The 22,738-nt window shown below is 40.4% G+C and overlaps 2 long non-coding RNA genes across 2 annotated transcripts in view; one reads left to right on the plus strand and one right to left on the minus strand.

The window, feature by feature from the left end:
• The window catches only part of LOC109311028, a 100,029-nt gene that overhangs the window by 35,362 nt on the left and 41,929 nt on the right, over positions 1–22,738 (plus strand). The window lies entirely within an intron of this gene.
• LOC109311042 overlaps positions 424–22,738 on the minus strand; it is a 47,881-nt gene continuing 25,566 nt past the window's right edge. The window contains exon 2 of the long non-coding RNA XR_002101386.1: positions 424–4,370. This is a non-coding gene — a long non-coding RNA (uncharacterized LOC109311042). The remainder of the gene's footprint in view (positions 4,371–22,738) is intronic.

Genomic DNA, 22,738 nt, shown 5'->3' on the forward strand with positions numbered 1-22,738 from the left:
GGCAAGGCTCCTGAGTACAAAATTCTGCTCCTAAATACTGTCTGAAATGTCATTTTACATTTCATACCATTTTTATTTGCAACAATAGAAATTCAGGTCCACTTAAAGAGAAAAATATCAATTAATGCCACTTTCCATAAGTAACCCCACAACAACAGACTAGGCTGTGCACAAACATATGATGTGAGCTGTGCTTGTGCTTGTTGTCTGCCTGTCAGTTTGGCTCTTGTGTGCTGGGAAAAGCGAGACAATTACAAGAATCCTGCTCTCTGGCATGTTTTATGCACTGATAGCAAACAAGCAAGGAAATGAAGGCATCTATTCAAAGTCACTGAAGAAGAGCAATGATACGTATTGATCCGTGGAGAAAATAAAATGATCAGATTTGCATTTCAAGGATTTAGGAGTGAAAGAAAAAAACTGTTTAAATATAATAAATACCTTTTTATTCAGACCTCTTAAGAAATCACGAGATGATAGTACAATATTTTAGTTCTATATTAAATACTTTGCATTCCTGTAGTGCTTTTCCACCACCAATTTTAAGGTGTTTTTGAAGATTAATAAATTAATCCTTTCAATGATTCTGAGAGATTTTAGGAGTAGCTACAATTACCCAGAGAAGAGTACAGGTATGAAAAGCGGTAGGACCCATATTTTCTAACAATCCCAATAATTTGGGGTTCCTCTGCTCCTTGGTGCTGAATCAGGAGAAGAGAGCTTTTGGGGAGAGATTTGGATAAGTTGAGCAGGCACAGATCCCCATCAATATTAATAAGAGCTGTAGGTGCTTGTTTAAGAGTAACTGTCGCATGGTTTTAAAATCTGTGTTTAATTGTTTTTCCTGTGTATTCAACTTTTATTTTAGCATACTAACTGATACTTGAAGTACTTGAATAGCTTGATGGGACTAAAAGAACTTCTTTCCATTGTATGCTAAGCAGGACAAGATTGGCAACAGGGGAAACACATACTGAGCACGTTATGTTTCAGCTCTTCAGTGACAAGCTAAGTGTTTGATTTTTCTTCAGTAGCAACCCCCTCCATTATAGTATATAATAATTTCTGAGGAAATCACACTAACCTAGGTAAAAGTGTGATGGATCAAAGTTGGAAATGTGGTACAGTTAGATCTCCAAAGGTCACAGCTGAAGTATGATGCTCCTGATAAGTTCTTTAATACAAAGAACTGAAAAAAAAGGATCATGGAAGTCATTTGCATAACGTATCTAGAGAAATACAGGGATATTAATCTCTCAGTGAATGTTAGTATTACCTGATTTTAAAATTTATAAATGCTTACAGACAGGAATCAAATGGATTAGCCAGGGCTTCAGTTCATAACAGAAGATGCCAGGGTGTTTAAATCTATGTATTAAGAGCTGGTTGTGGGAATTGTTGCACCAGTGTTTTATAGGGGATTTAAAAATGCGGAAAAAAATTGAGTATTTTATTCTATGAAACAATCACTGTAATGTCAGACAAAGTGTGGAGCAAGCATATTACTACACAATGATATACAGTGAGAATACTGGTTAGCTTTGTCCTTAATTGGGTGTAAAGTTATAAATGATTCGTTTCTCATGAATCCTCATCTAGTCAATGTGTACGCTGCTACCTGCTCTTGCACTAGCTTTGTCATAGTTTTTGTTCCCTGATCTATTGTAAAGGATGAATTTACTGTATATCTTGGAGTCATCATTTTAATGCCTTTGGTTATAGAAATTTGGCCAGGATGGAAATTTGGGGTTATGTCAATAGGACACAGTGGGTTGCATTCATATCAAGTGTTGCCTGATTATAAAACAGGGCTTATTTATGGGGTGCAGGGAGCAGAGCTGTGGGAGAAATAGTGGTGATGTTACTGTAGGGTTTTAGGCTATGTCAGCTTGTCCATCCTTCCTAAGGCCTTTGGATCTTTGCACTCCCTCTCCCTTGTTGACTTACAGCTGAGACCTGATTTCCACAGGCCACATTCCATTCCTCCTGGATTTGGTTGGCTCCATGTTACTAACCCAGTGGTGTAAGGGGGGCACCAGCCTCCAGTGCCCACTTAGAAAGGGGCATGAGAACAGCAGCTGTTGGTGCAGGCAGCGAGCGAATGTTGCCATCAGAGCACAGACCTGGTAATTTATGCTTCTGTACTAACCCCACTCTTACTCTTCTGGCAGAAGCGTACCCAAGGCAGGATTTCCAGAAGCACTCAGCTTTGGCCTCACTGTTTTTATCTAAGTAATATCTTCACTGGCTTCAACAAGATGAGTTAGGCCAGCACCAACTGCTTCTGAGATTCCTACCTTAGTTTGTTCTATTTTTCTTCACTTACTCTTTGGCTTTATTTTGCTTGTGCAATACAAGCATTCAATATGTAATGATATAATTGATTACGTCAAGTTAAGATTGTGTTCAGAACATAATATGTGTCATTTTAAATACTGATCTGAAAAATAAACTTTTCCCTTGTATTGCTTTTGAAACATTTCAGGTGAACTACAGAGGATTTTCAAAATGTATGGTTGTGTCCTTGAATCTTTTTTTTTGGTGGGGGTGGAGGGAGGTGATGTGAGGTGATTCATTCTTTCTAGCCTGCTACGTATTTGATAGTTTGCTTGTTTTCAAAATTTGTCCTCCTCCTGATGTTTCATTTTAAAATACTAGCAATGTCAAGTCTGGATTTAGTGGAAGAATAATGGAGTTCCTAATAAACTCTTTGGAGCTCTTATACCTCGGAAGAAAAAGACAGGAGTACTGTCCACGCTTTTTAAAAAACACCTATCTTAATGTGCATTCTTTAGGCATTAGAGCTAAACAGGCATGAACAACAAATGACATACACTTTAGATAGGAAATCATAACAGGCTGAGTAATTAAAACTAATTTCAATAGCACTGAAATCACAAGTGTTTCCCAGGATGGGGAAGGTCTGAATGTTTAATGCAAAGAAAAAAGGCAAACCCCCACTCTTCTTACCCTCAATATTTTTGAGAGAAACCTTTCAGGATTTTTCATCATTCAGAAAGAAACAAACAGGCAAAAAAAACCCTTGTTTTTTTCCTCACAGAGGACACGCAAAGCAGCATGTAAAAGCCAGGCCTCCAGTTCTGTAAACCGAGTTCCACTGACTTCATTGGAACGAGCAGAGAATCTGGGCAATTTTATTACCACGTATGCGCTGGGCTTAGAATACTTTGAGAATCCTGCTTTTTTTTCTACATTTTAAATTTTCCAAATTTATGCCTTAATATTTTATGTCCAAAAGTCAAAAGCTTCTTTAGTATAGGAGGATCTGAGGCCAGTCTTACTAAGGACAGAGGAAAAAAACAATCACCAATAAAAATTCCCTTTTGAGTCTGAGAGATTGGTTGACAACAGAGCTCCAAACTGATTAAAGAAACAGCATTTAAATTTATAGTAAGAGGAAAAACATGTAGGAAAAATATGGGCCTCAGTGATAACCTGTCCCATGACTTCAAATACATTGCTCTCTAGTGACAAGGCAACTCACAGACTAGCTTGATTGTGTATGCTCTTCATTCACTTATGAACTTGTTATTTGTTTTTTGAAATTCAAAAGTTTTTCTCTACTTTGACTACAACAGTCAGCCCCACATGGTACTTGCATTAGACAATAATCCTGTTATTAAATGGTACTGCTTTTATTCATTCACATCATGCCTTAAATTGCTTTATCATTGTCCAAAAAGTTTGATTTCTTTCACAGTAAATACAGTAAAATTACAGAGAACAGTTGGTTAGATAACTAGATGGAACTGTGCCTATAATTAGGGATAATTCATAAGCAAGGACCACAATTACCACAGTTTATACTGAACAACAGGGCTGGGGGTATTTATCCTCATGTTTTGAATGGTTTAATAAGAACAACCTATATCTTAATATTAAAATAACAATTTATTGGCAGTTCATCTTACAGTAGCTCTTACATGCCTGCTGAACAAAGACCCTACACTGCAAGACAGGCTACCTTTAGGGACTTATGGCCAGATCGAAAAAAAATGTACTTCAGTGCCTATCCCCTATTTAGGTACCTAAATCCCACTGATTCCAATGGAAGTTAGGTGTCTAAATACCCTTGTGGATCTGGGCCTCGGGTTAGCAACTAAGGATACATTTGCTGATGTCTGTGCATCGAAAATCTTCTTTTCTCCAGGTTCCCAGTTGACTGTGGTAGGGTGCAACCCTGGTGTTGTGAAGTAGCCGTTCTCTGATCGGTGACGGCCTGATTCACAACACCAGCTGCAGCACTGTACCATCCAGACTGACACAGCTGGGTCTCCACACCACGTCTTCAACAGGATGCTCTTTCCAAGCTGCTCATGTGGTCTGTCTGTGCTCCTCACTGTTACAAGCTGGAAAACAAAGAAATAGTGTTAGATCATCTAATACAGCTAGCTCTATAATCACTGCCTGATTGTTTAAACATTATAAAATGTTAAGAAATATTTTTGTAATAAAAATGAGAAACTAATGCAATGTTCATGTTTTAATACTTATTTTAAAACATAAATTAAATGTAGCACAACACAGGTAATTGTGTAAAGCTGGCTTGTTGTGGTTTGCATTAGACAAGGTTTTTTCTTTCCTTTATTCTTCTCTCAGACAGAAAGCAGCAGGTAGGGGATGTAACCCAGAACAGCCTGCTTAATGTTCACAGAGGGAGTCTTCTCTCTCAGGACAAAGTCTTCTGGGGCTTATCCCTCCTAATACCATGGCTGCTTCAACAGTTACATTACCATTAGTTTTCACTCTTTTCAAGCCAGCATCTTTTAGAGATGCATGTTTAGGACTGCATGTTTCTCCAAGGTGGGTATTATGGAATGGGTATGTTAAACATGATAACAGGGAGGCAGCCTCAAAATTAGGACTCCCTAAGTCTCTAAATGCTGGAAATCATAAGGGGCCAAGTGAGTCTTGCCAAGTTCTGCATAAATCCTCTTCCCCATAGCATCTGCTCTGTGCCACTGAGATACAGAATACTGGGCTAGATGAACCTGTGGTATGATCTAGGATAGCAGCTCTTACGTTCTTATGCTACATAAAGCAGTTTTAGTTCCTCTTTGGGTTCACTCCTAGGATTTAGCTGTATATGTTGGTGTAGCATCAAGCAGTACAACTACGCCGCAATTCTGCTCCTTCTCCAAATACTGCCCTCCACAGAGAGAGTTGCAGAGAATGAGAAAAGCAGGATGCAGTTCTTCTTCCCTTGCCTGCTCCCTGTTCTATATTTACCTGCAGAAGCTGATGAGCACATTCAACCCTGTGTCAGAAGTGCCAAAATCTTGTTAAAACCCTACTGGACATTATGGCTACAGACTGACATTCAAAAAGCCTGAGCCTGAATTGATTCAATCTTTGCAGGTTAGTCTAACCTGCAAAGCCTGAACTGATTTGAAGGTGGATAAACATTCCCTTTTCATTCCAGAAATGCAGGCACATGCCTGTAGTGGCTCAGGATAGAAGCTAGGGGGGGGGCACTAGAGCAGCCCTCCAATCCCATCTATAGTGCTGAGCTGAGGAGGGCGTGGCCAGGCTCCCCACAGGATGCTCTTATTATTCCCCGCCCCCCGCCAAAGCAGCCCAGCCAGGAATGTTTATTACCCCTAACTCAGTGTTTATCAACCCATTAAGAAAACAAGACCTTTCTCCATTAACTAATGGAGCTCTTCATAAACAGCTTTTCCAAGGAAGCTCATTAAGCTACCTGTTGATTAGCTCCAAAAAGCCTGTCTGCCTTGGTCTTCTCCCACAGCATGGAGTGTAGCTAGCAAGTGGTCTGCTAGCTAATGCTGAGGTGTCTGTATAAGACAGAGGGTGGGGGGAATAATCCCTGCTTGGTGGGGAGAAGCCAGGTAGATGCTCTGTGCCTGCAAATCTCTGCTGGAGCTCTGGCCAGGGAGCAGAAGGGAGGGGGCAAGCTCTGCTGTGGGGCAGAAAGCCCCACCCAGCCCAGAGAACATGCCAGGATGTTGGGGATGTAGTTGCAGTGGATGTAGTGTTTCTGGACTTCAGGAAGGCCTTTGACACTGTTTCCCACCCCATTCTCATTAAAAAGTTAGGTGACTGTGGCACTGATGCCTACACAGTCAGACGATTGCAAATTGGCTGAGGGGTTGCACCCAGAGTGGTGGTGGATGGGTCATATTTGACCTGGAGGGAAGTGGGCTGTGGAGTCCCCCAGGGCTCGGTCCCTGGGCCCACACTGTTCGATTTCTTTATTAGTGACTTGGACGATGAGGTGAAAAGCACCCTGTTTAAATTCGTATATGACACCAAGATTTGGGGTGAGGTGGTGGGCACACCAGAAGGGAAGGACAGATTACAATGGGACCTAGACAGATTACAGGGGTGGGCAAATGAAAACAGGATGGGATTCAATACTGACAAGTGCAGGGTGATGCACTTGGGCAGTAGGAACCAGCAGCATACCTATAGGCTGGGGAACTCCCTTCTCGAAAGCACAGTGGCAGAAAGAGACCTTGGAGTCATTGCTGACTCCAGGATGGACATGGGCCGACAATGCAAGAACATGGTCAATAGGGCTAACCATACTTGGTTGTACATCCACAGATGCATCACAACCAAGGAGGTGATCCTCCTCCTCCGTGCAACACTGGTCAGGCTGCAGTTGGAGTACTGCGTCCAGTTCTAGGCACTGTACTTCAGGAGGGATGTGGACAGCATTGAGAGGGTCCAAAGGAGGGCCACTCACATGATCCAGGGACAGCAGGGCAGACCCTTTGAGGAGAGGCTATGGGACCTTAACCCGTTCAGCCTTTGCAAGAGAAGACTGAGTGGTGACCTGGTGCCTGTCTGTAAACTTACTGGGGGGGGGCCACCGGGAATTGAGAAAGACCTTGTTCCCCCGAGCACCTCCTGGAGTAACAAGGAATAACAGCCATAAGTCATTAAAGAGTACGTTTAGACTAGACATTAGAAGGCACTACTTCACAGTCAGGGTGGCTAGGATCTGGCACCAACTTACAAGGGAAGTGTTGCTGGCTCTTATCTTGGGGGTCTTTAAGAGGAGGCTTGCTGTTTACCTAGCTGGGGTCATTTGAGCCCAGTTTTTCTCCTGCCCAGGCAGGGGGTCAGACTAAAAGATCTACAAGGTCCCTTCTGACCCTACATCTATGAATCTATGGGAGAGTCTGGTTTATCTTAAAACAACAAGGGGTCTGGGACAGACATTGCATAAACCGGTTTGACCCAAATCAGTTAAGTCTGATACTACATTCAACCAGGTTTATCCCAAACAGGTTTCAGCCATTTTCAAACTGGTTTATGTACACTGAACATCTCTTCTGTTACAGGTTTAAATCAGTTTCTGATCACTTAAACTGGTTTATGTGTAATGTCTCCCTAGCCCAAGTGATCCCTACAATACCTGTTATCTGAAAAGAAGTTCTCTTGGCAACTGCATCTACTCAGATAGGTTTGTGATGGGGCTTTTCTGTGGCCAGTGCTGCTCAGCAGTTCATATGTATGCTATTATTGGCATGACAACCTGAGAGCGTAAACTATTCTTCTGGGGGCACCAATTGTAATTCTTGACTTGAGTGTGCAAAGAACAATTTTTCCAACTATTTGGTTGGTTTAATAAAAGATATCACATCTGCCCAAAGAACCTTGTCTGTCTGTGTCCTTAGACCAACACAGCTACAATGAACAATGCTAACTGCTAGCAGACCTCCTGAAATTTTTCAAGCGGGTGGCAAAACGCTTCTTCCATGAAGAGAATAGATCTCCATATTTTAATTACAAAGGAAACATCACAAAATCGCTCAGTCTTCTCCAACACAAATTTTGTTCCTAAGCAGTAAACCTATTACCAAATAAAAGATTGCAGAATACTCCAAAGAGACAAATTATATGGCGTAGTTGCTATAGGAAATCTGAATGTGTGTACAAGTGAGAAATCTCATGCTATATTAACAAAACTTTTATTTAAAGGCAATTTTCTAGAATTTAATAGATCAGGCCACATTGGGGAAAACCCCCCAAAGTATTTATAGTTTACTAATATCTATATTCAAGCTTCACTCACCCAAAATAGGGCCTGAAAGCAGAATTCATATTTCAGGTTGTATTGATTAACAGGTGATCAATAAGTGACATGATGGCACTGGAAGAAGGTGAATAGTTTTCCTGGAGAGATTTTTCACTGCGTGTTGTGGCATTCAACAGAACCCAACTGATGAAGCACATTGTGTCATACGCAGAATAATGCCAAAGACTTTTTGTATGTTCTCTGTTCCATGGGAGAACTAAAGTCTCTTGCTGTTATTGCAGGTGGGAAAAGAAATACAAATGCTATGTGTACCTTTTCAAGGTTGTTTATATTCTCCTGAAACCACTCATAAAATTTGCACTAAGTATATTACATTTTTTTTTCTAAATCAGCCTATTGTACATGTTTTTGCTCTCTGGAACAAGTCCTTTTTGTAGAGAAATAAGTACTGTATCCTACTATGGAGAAATGAATTGCACTTAGTCTAACACTTTCCCTTTACCTAAGGCATGTGAGAAGGGGTGTAATATTCTTAGCTCTTTATCCCCTCACTAGTCAAATCCTAAATCTTCCTATTTTTTTCTCTTCCCACCTTCCTCTGAATTTATTCAGATCTTTACTGCTGGGAGTTATGGCCTTGACTCTCCCCATCCTCAGCACTGTATTCTTTTAAAATTTAAATAAAATTATGATCACAACAGATTTAGGTATATTTAAATGTACAAATAGCATGTACTACATAGCTGAGCTTACACCATTTTTGCTGAGCTTACACCATTCAAAGTATGCATCTGGCCTTTATTGCAGTAGCTCAGCAGAAAAACACTGTGAAGACAGCAGAGTTACTCTGGATTTACACAGGTCTTAATGAGAGGGGGATTGGCCGTGTGTAGACGAAACAAGAGGTGTGTGTGCATGACACTTTAAAGTGGGCTAAATGCTTTTGCACTGCTTTAATGGTGTCACTGTTTGCACACCTCAGCAGTGTATTGTGCATTAATTCCAGCTGCTGTAGGAAATTTGGCGGTGTAATCCGCTTTAAATGACTTGGGACACTCCTCAAAGGAGTTTTAGTTTGCTGCCCCTGTAGGCACAGGGTGAAGCACCGGGCTCTGTGCAGCTCTACTGCTCTGCAGGAAGCCCTGCAGGCAGCCTGGCAGCAGCCCAGGAAAGCAGCTCCATCCAAGAAAAGTGGTGAGCCTGATCTCATCTCCTACCCCCACCCCCCTCTGAAGCCAGCCTGCCTGCCTGAGCTGTGCGGGGACCCAGTGCTTCCCTCTGTGGCTGTGGTGCCCCCCCAGGACCACCTGATCTGGGTGCCTGCAGGCAGGTACCGCCTGGGGGAGGCCTGCAGTTGCCAAAGAAGGAAGTTCCAGCCCTGCCCCCACAATCCCCATTCTGCAGCCCAGGGACAGGTCTGCCCACCAGCAGCTCCCTCTCCCCTCCGTGCCGGAGAGGCACATAAGTCAGCGGGGTGTGTGCATGACACGGGGGTTTAATCAGCCCTAAATTGAAGCAGTGTTTTTTAAAACCCACCGCTTCAATTTGGGGCCCCCATTTCATCTACACATGCCCCTAGTCTTTAGCAGAAGATGTATGAGTCTCTTCCCACTTTGTAATAAATGTAGAAAACCTGTCCATGATTTAGGAAATTCCTCTCCCACCCTCCCCGCTTAACTCCCCAAATCATGGATAGCCTGAACCCTAAACCATTACATGTTTTTCAACATTAAAGTTACTTGTGATAAAATACGTTATGCAGACTGGATAACTGCAGGACTAAGGATAGCAACTGGATCTCCATTGGCCAAAAGTTTGTTAGTGTTGTTAATATTCCATGCAAATATATTTTCCTGCTTGGTCACGGCAGTCTATTAATTCAGCCCTCTTGTCTGTTACATCTTTATCCCTTGCAGGTTAATCCTGCCAAATTCCTTTGCTGTAGTACATGTCACACAGCATATAATATCCAACAATACAATTTTGCTAATCCTGTTTTATCAGCTTTGTTGCCCTGTCTGGTCAATCCAATAGTAAAAAACCCTCACATAAGGTTTTTGCCAAGATCTTTTTTTTTTATGTGGTTTCAATTAAATGGTTTGAGAGCAGAACATAGTATTTGGACATCTGCCAATGTCCTTCAGACACAGAATGTCAAGGCACTTAATTATATAAGTCTCCAAACTCTTTCAGATGCCCCACCTACTCAGTCAGCTGAATATACTAAATGCAAATGTAAAAAATCAGTTCAAATCTTTTTTTAAAGCACTCTCCACACATTAAGGGCTTGAATATGGCTGAACAGCAATATATTTATCACCCATTATCTTACTAAAAGATTAAACAAATGAGTAAAGGCTGTCTCATTAACAGTTCTTTGTTGTCTTGTTTACTGTTTAGTGGACTCATTAACATTAATTATTAGAAGAGGAACATCAATTCTTGCAATAACCTTTGTCAAGCCTGGTAAACTGATTGCTAAACAGTAAATGAATCCATGTTTATCAGACAGGATTTGTATGTTAAAAAAAAAGAAAAAAAAAAAAGAATCTACCCCAATCCTTACAGCTGCTCTAATACAGCCATTATACAATATCATTTGTCAATTCCTGTATCAAGAACACAGACTATTCAATATCTTTAAGAGGGAAGAAAAGAATAGGAAAATTCTGATCTTAACTAACATATGTCACCTAGGTAGCTAGGAATGATCAAAGGCAACTCTATTTCCCCCATCCTGGTCAAATGGTATTTATCATACTAATCATTCTAATTATTCGAATGGAGAGAAAAGCCTTTTTCCTCCTTTAAGCTCAATATACATAGCGTTGCACATACTATGGAATCCTTTCCTACCCTCAGTGCCAGGAGTTTGCACAAACATGCAGAAAGAGCTGAATGCCTGAAATCTCTCAGGTAAGGGATGTTTCTTAAACCATTACAGCGCATGCTCCACTCTCCCTCCTTTTTTCTTATGTTTTTGCTCCTGAGAATGTGGATCCTCAGTGGAGGCTCTGTGCTCTGCCAAGTTAATATAAACAATTTACGTATGTACTTAAAAGACCTTCCCAGATGTGACAGGTGTTAAACAGAGTGCAACACAGTGATGCCTCTCACTTAAAATCCTGGGAAGAAGTGGGCTGAGTCTCTGGCTGGATCTTTCACCTTTGGCACAGTTAATAGCAGTACCGCCATATACCCAGAAATGAAGCGAGCCTGTCTGCATCCAGCCTGATCCAAAACTAATGTTTCCATCCTTTATATATTTTATAGGTATAGCTATATAGATATATACATACATATCTATCTATCTAGATATAGATATCCATATCTATCTATCTACACACACACACATATGTAATTGTGCGCTGTACCTTGTGCAGCTGCTCCCAGAGCCTCACTCTGCATGAACCTAATTTTAGATAACAGACAATGGATGGCTCCTTAGTGTCACAAAAAGCCCATTTTAAGAAAATGGGATGTTTCGAAATGTTGTATTGCAATGACTGCTTGAAAATGGCATAAGCAATCCCTTTTTCTCTGCCTCTAAGTCCTGATCATAATTAACAAATACAATCCATTTACCAGCCACTTACACTGTATCGGCTTTGCACGCATCTTATTGCTAATTAAAATATGGAATAATTAAGCTATTTGCTAAATTAGCAATTCTGACCCTACAGTCGTGTGGCTGGAGCGAGGTCCACAGAGACAGCTTGGTGTGTTACCTTGGCGTAAATTTGTGCTGACAGAACAGTCCATCCATCTTGGCGTCTTTAGACAGCTGTGCTTACCTAGCAGAATGTAAACATCTTTGAACTTTGCTTACTGGATAAAAGGAAGCATTAGTTTCCTATTGCATTTCCTCCTACAAGATCAATCATACATACAGGCTAGACGACACAGCATCCCTATGTTTGTAATTAATCTCGTAAAGGCAGAACATCTCCTCTCGATCGATTACTATATTTGTATGCAGCCTTTCAGAGGGAGAGGGAGTGGGAGAAGAAAATAAAAGCTGGTATCAGAATAATAATCAGCTGATCCTTTAATAAAGGCCGGCACATACTATGTATATATATATACACACACAGTGAGATGGTTTTTTTTATGAGCACATTCACTCTTGGAAATTTTCTTTTGCAGTAAATGTTGACAGTTAATACAGGATTTTTTTAGATGCAACAATAGAAAAAAGGTCTTAGTCTCCTCAGGGAGAGGGTCAAAGGATTATTTTGTTTTGTTTGAATCTCTTTCCCTAAAAGAGCCTCTAAACACCATAAACACTCTAATCTTGCAAATGTCTTTAGCTGTAGGAAATGCTTGACTGCGTCTTGCTAAGAAGCACTAAGTTCCAGAAACAAAACTTTGCTTAACTTGGTCCGACTCCGTTGTGCTTACACTCTGTCCAATTTGCCAATGAGAATTTTTTTCCCTTCATATATCACATCATAACTCTTCAGTATAAGGATATTTTCACTGGTCAGATTTTTCTCTACCAATTATAGAAACATCTAAAGTTTGGGGTAGGAAAAATTGATTTTAAAATAACTGGAAGAAAAAGGAAAAGAACTGGTGAATCTTCCATGTAATAAAGGATAGACTTGAGAGAGGAAGTTGACTTTCTACTGACGAAAAGCAATCAAACCAGCAAGCAGACAGAATCAAATGCAGAACACCAAATGAACATTCATTTAATAATGCAAGTAGTGTTAAAAAATTACTAGGATCCAATCTGAACACTACTATTGTTTTAGATCTAGCAGTTTTACTGCACAACGTGTGGTGAGCTCTCTAACATTTATATTGTGGCAGCCTGCTGTTTTCCATGATAGTATAACAGTCCCATAGACATGTTTAACCCAAACATATGCTGGTTACACAGACCATATTTAATCTTGGGTAACACTGTATATCTGAATTTAAAAGAGTACTACAAAGAATTTTACTGCATACAGTAGTGAGAGAAGTCCGATTCTTTTCTTCTGTATGGCAGTAGAAGCAGCAGCAGGAGGAAGACAACAGATTCATTACAGAGCTCACTCACTTTTTCTGTTCCTACAACCTGTTTTACAGGTCTGGAGTTTCCGGTCTAATATTGATAGCATGTAGTATTCAAAAGAAATGAATATTGCTTGTCAGAGAACACCCTGGGTAACTTACTCTTGAGTTTACAACAACAGAGCACAGTAGTAAACCAACAGCTTAAACAATTCTAACTATGGCTTATACAATTTCCATTTTTACCAACATTTGCATGTAGATGAGCAAGGCCTCAGTGCACCTTAGTATCTTGATAACAATTTTTTTTCTGTTCAATAATATCAGACTTTTGTAAAATAAAATTACAATAGGTTATCATTCGGTCTTTGCAAAAGGCTCTAAAATAGTATGATTATAGGCGCACAGTTTCACTTTTCTTTCATTTTTTAAACTTTCAAAAATATTTTAAAAAACCTATTCAACACTTGTTAAGCTTGGAAGAATAAAAGATTTTAAAGAAATAAACTATTAACACGAATAAGCCACTTAGATGCCCCTTTCTGTACCTCTGTTCAGCAAGGCTACTTTCTCTATCCCCCCTAAAAATTAGAAAAATATTTAAAAAAATTATATATAAAACATTTTAATATAGTTTCCTAATATTTTCTAATCACATCTCTCTTTATAGCCATATAATGAATAACTGAATCCTGCCACCTCCATTTTACAGTCTGTCAGAGAACAGGTACACATGCATGTGCATGCACGAACACATGCATGCACACAAACACATACATACACCCCCCCGCCCCCTGTAACGAGTTGCCTTTCATTTGGCTTTCATCTTAGAAATCTATGGCCCATTACAAGATTGCCTGTTCATTGTTTAGAGAAATTACTAGCAAAATCAAGTGACAAATCACTGGTCTGAATCTTTCTGCATCTATTAATCAGCTCCCTATGCAGCAGGCTCCTTGCAGCCGCATACAATCAGACTACAGTGGCGCTGTCCCTAGGCTGTCGATGCAGGCACATAAACTGAAATGACAGACTGTTCTAGAATATCATTAAGGAGTCTGGTCTATGGCTTTTTCTTCCCTACTTCCCCCCCACCTCAGCAGCTCAGAGAGATGGGTCACTTTGAGCCAATAAATACCTTTAAATCTTTCTCATATATCATGTGAAGAAAATAGTGCAAGTCTTTGTGCAGCCGTCGTGAAGACGCCTTAGCATTCTTGCAGAGGTGTGTCAGCTGTCTCTCTCGCACTCCACTCCTCCGCTGATTTGGGGGTGGAAGGGGGGGGATGGCGGATGGTCATGGAAAGGTGGGGGAGGGGAGAGAGCCAATGTAACTAACAACCGTTTACAGATTATATACTAGAGTAACATGACCGATGCCTTATAACAGATAAACTGGAATCAATTCAATCAGAAACTGTCAAGTATGAACACACTTCCCAGCCGCATGCAAGACTGTCACAGATGTACAAGCACCTTCTACTACTCCCACAGGCAGCTCTCATTAAGCAAACACCTGTATTGTTCCAAGGGTCCAGAATATCTCATCTCTGCCCTATGCTTCTTCTGGTTCATGAGCTCTACAATAAGAAGCTTTGTTTAAAATTTAAAGGTGTAGCATATTAAACATAATCTTTGCCATTTCTAGCATGGCATCACATGCACCTTCTTCAATCTACTGAAGAAATGGAGTTACGTTCCTTTTTTCTAGTTTTGCTTCCTATTTCATATTTTGAATGTCCATGGTTCAAAAAAACGAAAACAAAACCTGGAAATGATCTTTGCCTGCCATCTCCTTCTGATGCGGGGAATAACACCTTTCCTTTCCAAATCTTAATTGCTAAAAGCAAAATGCTGTTTGAATGATCAATGCTTGACAGGGTCGAGGAAAGAGACTGTTCCTACCCCAAGCACTTAAAAGCTAAGCTGACTTAAAAGATGTATATAGAAAATATTCAACTGAAAAGAAAAAACACACTGAGTTCCAGTGCTGGAGACATAGACATTGGTTTACATCTTTGGTCTGGGATCAGACTTGAATGGTAAAACTTAAAATATCTGGCACACCCTGGTGTCTTGATGACACTCCAAATATCGTATAGCTGGTACATTAAGCTCAAAAGCTCACTAAAAGCTATGGTGTTTTGAAAATTTCTGGCTGGAACCTGCAGGGCAGAGAAGCACAGATCTATATGGGGAAGGGAGCTCAACCCATTTCTAAAAAATGTCCATTGAAGTTCTGAATGAAGGTTTTGTTGGGGGAGCAGGATAAGGGTCTTATTTTATTAAATACCAGTATACTTATTACTATCCTTTTACTCTTTTACTGGGCCTTCCATATCCTTTTATATAATGCACATTTTTCTGAAGTCTGGCAGGCAAATGCAAACACCAGCCATTCCTCAGACTGTAATTAATAATTGTTCCACACACTGAGCGTTGAGAAGTGATCTGTTCTCCCCACCCCCCTGGCCTAATAAACTGAAAACAATATTAATGGTAGTTCCTCCCTCCCTTAGCTGAATATCACACACAGATCCCACTCTCATCCATCACAGAGTTACCAGACAAGCCACAGACCTGTTTTCTATCATGTTAATAAATTTTGTGTCTCGCTATAGCTAATCAAACGAAGGTAGAATTAGATGAACTAAAGATGGTGTTTAAAGCTGTTGGCTTTGTGTGAAAGACCTGAAGGTGAGAGAAAGGAGTGGGCCACAAAGTAGGAGCTTTCACATGAGTGAAATAAGCTATGACTCCATGCTAACTGCACAGTATTTTCTTTCTAATTCTGTGATGGCAACAGAGGGCAATGAATTGGCAAGCACAGAACAAAGCACTATATATACTGAGCTTTCGGAGGGGGGTAAACAGGAATAAAAGGGATTTCTAAGGAGTAAGAGCCAAATCACACTACCAGCCAAAATGATATAATTCATAATTTACAACAGGCAACAAAGTCGCACAGTGAGCAACTGCATTAGCCTTCTACCTCTAGAGACCAGAGTTCAAATCCTTTGGATTACTATGCAGTTTTAATAACTTATAAGTGCCCATGTGCATGAGTTTAGTCATCTCCAGCAGGTCACTACTGGATGTTTCTCTGCAGCACCACAAAGCCATCATATAAATGACAGTTTTTGATCATTAAGAAACCTGGTATTTCAAGATGTCTAGCTGCTTTTCTGAGAAACAGCAACCTTCTTCTCTCCCACAGACATGCACAGAAGAGGAGGGCATTCAGCACATTCAGCACTTTGCAGTATCAGGTCCTAGAACTGGTAGGGCTGCAAAAACAGGGTTGTTACAGCAATGAGCCTCACTGGCAGCATTGGAGCAAAGCCTGTATCAGTCCTGCCTCCAGCCTGGTATATCAGTCAGTTACTATCCTGAGCTAGAAAACAAAGCATACACTTAAATATATGTAAACTGGTTGCTTAGGTACAACAATGCACAACATTCGCTTTCAACGTTTTTGGGGCAGAAGAGCCTTATGGGGGTGGAGGGAAGCAGAAAAGCAATGGGTGTGCTATCCGTTACAACAGCTGATAGATATCAGCTAGGACTATGTCACTTGTTAGGTAACTTCTAAAGGTTAAAAAAACACAAAACAAAAACTCCTTCTACTACCTTTCCAAAGCCCCCAAGAACGTCTCTATGGAGCATTAAGAGACACAGGTTTCTCAGGGCAGGCAAGTCAACCATTAGCAGTTTTTCAGTTCTGGTGAATCCAGACACAAGCCATGACCAACATTAGAGGAATAATGGAATGTAATCTTTGTAGTCTTATCTTAAAAAAAAAAAATCCTAAGGAAAAATATGCAAGGTATTTCCTTTGCATTGCAAAGTTTGCAAAGCAACCTGCATGCTAAGATCTTTTTCTTCTTTAAAGTAGAAGGAGTTTTTGTAACCAGGCCTGTGGAAAAACTTACTCAAATAATTCAGAGATCTACTCTTAAAACTGTGGATTGACAGAGGGTCACACAGGCTCAGTTGTACCACAAACAATAGGCTGGAGCCTTAATCCAAAACAGGATGCGAGTGCCTAACTGTAGTCATTCAAAATGCTAAGCAATCTAGTGTCTGGAAGACAAGACTTGGAAGGAGTCATGTTTTGTGCTTTCAGCATAATTAACAATAAAGGGTTATATTATCCTCTGTCTCCAATTTTGCTCTCGATTCTTTGTAAAACTCGTTTACCATTAGTGGACAGAAATATAATCAAGGGAGACTAAGCAATACAAAAACAATGAAGCATTTTTTTAAAGCCTTGTACTTTGGATTCTTTTACATAGTGTTTTTGTGCCCCTAAACTGATATTTATCACCACACTAATCTGCTGGATACAAACAAGTAGAAGTATTCTAAAGATGAAAATTGCTTGGTATTTCATTTTAATCAGCATCCAGGGACACATCTGACAAAACACACCAAAATGTACAAACGGAACGTCCAGGAGAGGAGTGAAGCTCACGCTATTTGTACGAATAGCAATTTTTCAGCAGAAATGACAATAGAACCCCCATCATCATCACAGCTTCCTGAAATGTTAACATTTAATTTTCTTTTGTGCAAGCAGCTTTTGTTAACATTGTCTGTAAAATTATAATAGGCATCTTTGCTTATGCACTGGCTTATGTGATAGAGGTTTAAAAAAAAAATCCCAAACCCTGTCTTTAATATAGTGTTATCACAGGGATCTCCCTTGGGGAGGTGTGTTGCGGCCATCTAGCAGACACCAAGATGAGATATGTGCTTCTTTGAAGAGATATTGTCACAAAGCGTTTTTGAGAGAGAATGGATGCCAAGTTAATAGATGCGCATAATTACTAAGCTACAATGTTCCTTGATGGGGAATTTTGACAGCCAGTTTTGAGTGGCATCACAAAGGCATGCAATACCATGTGCTGGGTTCACTACTCATGTTCGTTCCTCAGAATCCTCCAACTTTAACTTTTATCAGCTGTGATTTTTTTTTTTAAAGATGTACGAAAATATTTTGGGATCTCAGACTAACATTTCTTCCCTCCACCCTTGTTAGAACTATGTAAGCATAACAACAGCATACATTACAGGCCTCTTCATGTTTCCCCATTTAGGCATGAGCTTTGACATATGCAGGAATCAAACTGCATGGGAATGAAGAGGATGTGCAAAATGAAGACAGTCCCTTTAGTGAGGAATCAATGCATAGTTTAATGCATAAAAGGAAACTATAGAAGTGAATCGGGGATGGCCGTGTGAAAGTAACACCTATCCTGGACAGCGAAGCCATGGAGGTGGGTGGCTAAGATGTTGCCCTAGGATTCCAGGCCTGAAGTCCTCAGGTTAGTCGTGGTACATGCTTTGGGGAGAACATCTTTCTCTCAGCAAAATCCTGGGACAGCAAATTGGCTGTGGTAGACAGGAACCTAAACCTGCAGACTCTGGGAGCGTGTAAATGAAACAAGGGGCATGTGTAAATAACACTTTGAAGCAGGTTAAATGCTGTTGCACTGCTTTAATGGTGTTGGCGTTTGCACGTATCAGTGGTGTATTGTGCATTAATTCCAGCCACTTTAGCATATTCGGTGGCATAACATGCTTTAGATGACTTTGGGGCGGAGCAAACTAAAATACATCTGAGGAGTTTTAGTTTGCTGCCCAACAGCTGCGAAGTGAAGCACTGGGCTCTGTGCAGTTCAGGGACTGTATAGGCAGCCTGGCAGCAGCCCGGGAAGACAGGCTTCACCAAGGGAAAAAACAAACAAAACGGCGAGCCTGATGATTTTTTGTTCTCCCCTAGAGCCTGCCTGCCTGTATGAGCTGCATGGGGGCCTGGTCCTTTCCTCTGCAACTACAGTGCCACCCAGAACCGCCTAAGTTGGGTGCCTCCTGGGGGGCGGGGGTCACCACTGCTGTGGAGAGAAGCACCAGCATCCCCTACTCCCCCGCAGCCCAGGGACTGCTCTGGCAACTCACTTTCCCCACCCTGCTGCCGGAGAGGCAGGTGAGACATGGGTATATACGACACGGGTTTACTTCACCCTAAATTGAAGTGGTGGTTTAAAAAAAGCACTGTTTCCCCTGTTTTGTCTACACAAGCCTTCTGCCTCCTTAGAGGCATAACATCCTTGCTGATGCATTAGGAGGGTAAATTTCCTAGCACACACTATACTATGGAGGAGTTCTGCTCTGGTGCCTAAACATGAGTTTAGGTGTTCCTTCCACTTACTTCCCAACCTGGAATGTCAGACAATTAGAATCAGGATGATTATTATTAAAACCAGGGAGGATCAATTTAGATCAAGTAGATTTAAATAACTGCTTTAAATCAGCAAGCCAAAAGCCCAATTTAAATCACTGACATTTATCAACTTTCCCATTGTATATATTTGTTTTTTTTTAAAGAAAGGTGTATTTCATTGGCTGTTATCATTAAAACATGTTGATTTATAACCAAATACAGTTTTTTCAGTAGATTTTGTATGTTTCCTAGATACACAAACTATATCTAAAATACATAGATTAACATATTGTTAGAAACCCTATCTTTTAGTATGCTTTAAAATGTTGAAACATATTTCCTATTCACTAGATGATTAACTTTTTGCTTCTATTTGTACCAAGCTGTATTAAGATGGCAACTTGTATTTAAATTGGATACCCAAAACCAGCACTTAACATTTATTACACAAAACTTCACTGTTTTGGATACTCCTTTTACCTCCCCTCCACATAACAATCCATGATTTCTGCTACTGTAATCCCCTACCCCTGTGTGCTGCAGTATTTTAGTTTAGAGACATGGCTAGAGTTAATGTTTACATCTCTGTAAGTATGCAGAAGAACCAAGGAAAGACCCAGAACAATTTAGTAGCAGGGGGTTAGTAGTTACTGAGCAGATGGTTGTTTTTCCATTAGCTGGAGAATAAGCCTCCCTTACAGGTGCAGAATCCTAAATAGTCGTCATTTGAGAGCTGAGCTATTCAGAGCTCAGGCAGAGGTAATAAAGCAGGAGTTTAATACCATCCATGTGGGCTAAGGGGATAAGTCTGATCAAAGAGCACACAAGATGGTGTCTGCTGGAGTCAGGGGCCAGATTCCAACATCCGTATGACTTTGCTCATCCTTAACATCCAGTGGTATAGACCTTGAATCCTTTCAGGGGTCAAGCCCCTAACGCATAAAAATATGGCACAATATTTCAAAGTTTGACCTCAAAAGTTAGCTGTTTCCTCCCTCATTCTTATATAGAAGAAAATCAGCCTTTAAGTCTAGAGTTTTTAGTAGAGACTCATTGACCCAATATATTATTTTAATAGATTATATTAAATTTATCCTTTAGCCTATGTTGTATTACATTCAATTTTCTTTTGAATCCAGTTTATTTTTTAAAAGGAAAACACTTATAATTAAAATAAAAAATCCAAATTAAATAAAAAACCTGATTAAAATGTTAAAAAAAATCTGATTTTTTAATTTAAAAAAAAGATTTTTAGGCACCCAGAAATTTAAAGCCCTTGCCACAGACAACATGGGCAAGAGTCACTATTGATCTAATTTCATATTGGTGTTACCACAAGGATTTCAGGGAGGGCCGAGTTAGGTAAAACTGCAGTAGTAAGTCAGCCCCCAGTGCCCATTTCCAAATTTAATATTTAGGTGATATATAACATTAAAAGAAATTGCTAAGACATATTCAACTTTAAAGGCAAGGAACAAAAAAATATTTACTACATTCTAGTTTTGGCATAGCTTTTTTCCCCCTTTTCTCTGTACTACTTAATTGGCAGCTCAGGTAATGCACATTTATTCTGGTTCTAATATTCTTGACTTGTTGGGATGTTTGATATACTAGGATCAGAAATTCTTGTTTGTCCGAAAAGTGTTAGAGTCAGCTAGCAGACAGCTTCTATCTTAACAGTCCCACAAATTTAAGAGGCACAGTTATGGCAGAAAAGTCAGACAGAGAGCCTTATGTGAGTTACATTTTACAATCAACTATTTTTGAGAGCCAAGTTTAGTCACCAAAATCTCTGACTGCCAAGCAGCATTTTCATTTTATAGTTATTAGGCTCATTTTCAAAATCGTTTAAGAATTCATTATGAACTCCACTGAATATTATGGCAGAGAGGAGAGGCTACAGGACCTGAACCTGTTCATCCTTCACAAGAGAAGGCTGAAAGGGTACCTGGTGGCAGACTATAAACGTACTAGGGGGGACCAGCAGGGAATGGGTGAGACCCTGTTCCCCCAAGCGCCTCCCAGAGTAACAAGGAATAACGGTCATAAGGTGTTTGAGAGTAGGTTCAGGCTGGACATTAGAAGGCGCTACTTCACAGTCAGGGCAGCCAGGATTTGGAACCAACTTCCAAGGGAAGTGGTGCTGGCTCCTACCTTGGGCGTCTTTAAGAGGAGGCTGGATAATTACCTAGCTGGGGTCATATGAGCCCAGTATTCTCTCCTGCCCAGGGCAGGGCGTCGGACTTGAAGATCTACTTAGGTCCCTTCCGACCCTACATCTATGAATCTATGAAGCCCTACCGCTACAAAGCAAAAGTATTGGGATAGGTTTCATAAATAAAGCTTAGAGTTTATTACATCAGCAATTCTCTATAAAGAAGGCACGAAATATTATTGCAAAGCCAAAAACTAAGTAGAAGTCTACTTGCAAATAATACAACTGGATAAATAATATTAGAATGATGGACTAGATTGCTGTACTGAGTGGATTTGAGGCAGGCATGAAACAGGTGGTAATTATTTGCTACAGAATAACTGCAATTTACAAGAATTAACTGCATAATATATTTGACTACAACTCCTTGTATTATGTAATGTTTTCTAAACTTCTATTTTTTTTAAACATACACTATTTCAAGTTATTTTTACTGTGTCATTTTCCTTGTTTATGCTCAGTAAATCATAAACATTCAAGCAGAACCCTGAGGTCAGACCAGCTGTCAGACCTCTTAAGGCCAAACATGTCAGAGAAATTGAGTGTGGGATCTGGGCAACACTGACTACCATTTCTTCTCTGACACAAAAGTGCCAGTACAAGGCCCATATTCCATTTAATAGGTCCAAAGGAGGACCACAGTGGATGCAACTCTGTACAGTAGCACAAGATCTATTCACCACTAAATTATACAACATAGAGCATAAATAAGAGTTACACAACAGCAACCACCAATGGCCAATTACACTAGCACTATCTGTTCCTACTCCCAATGGTATAAAGTGTGTCAATTTGAGGGACAGAGGCAGAGGGATTCCCCTGTAAAAAAAATTATGCCCTGCAATCTAAAGCTGGTGGAAAGCTTGAAACCCACATCCTGTTGGGCCCAACAGTGGGATGGGACAGTCTCTTACATAAGCCTCTGTATAACCTGAAAGCAGAAAGTACAATACAATACTTCGATCTTCCTGCCACTTTTATTCTGTGTTGATGTTGTCATTACTGATGTCAGCAAGTATTCTCCATACTCGCATCTTTCCCCACAGTTGCAACACTGATGTATGATTGGATTGTTTCGAGGGATGCTTTTACCTCCTCACAGTCCCACAAAGTCATCACACCTGACAGAGTGTGTGGCCACAGTTTCTCACCTTCATCTTACTCCATGATAAGTAAGAATAATGAGCAGGGGAAGTTGCAACCTCCAATGCTAGCCAGTTCCTATTACCAGGGAGCATGCGCAGGAACATCTGGTAATACATTTTCT

Source organism: Crocodylus porosus, unplaced genomic scaffold (genome assembly GCF_001723895.1).
Source record: "Crocodylus porosus isolate Cpor-Errol unplaced genomic scaffold, CroPor_comp1, whole genome shotgun sequence".
NCBI classification, from domain to species: domain Eukaryota; kingdom Metazoa; phylum Chordata; order Crocodylia; family Crocodylidae; genus Crocodylus; species Crocodylus porosus.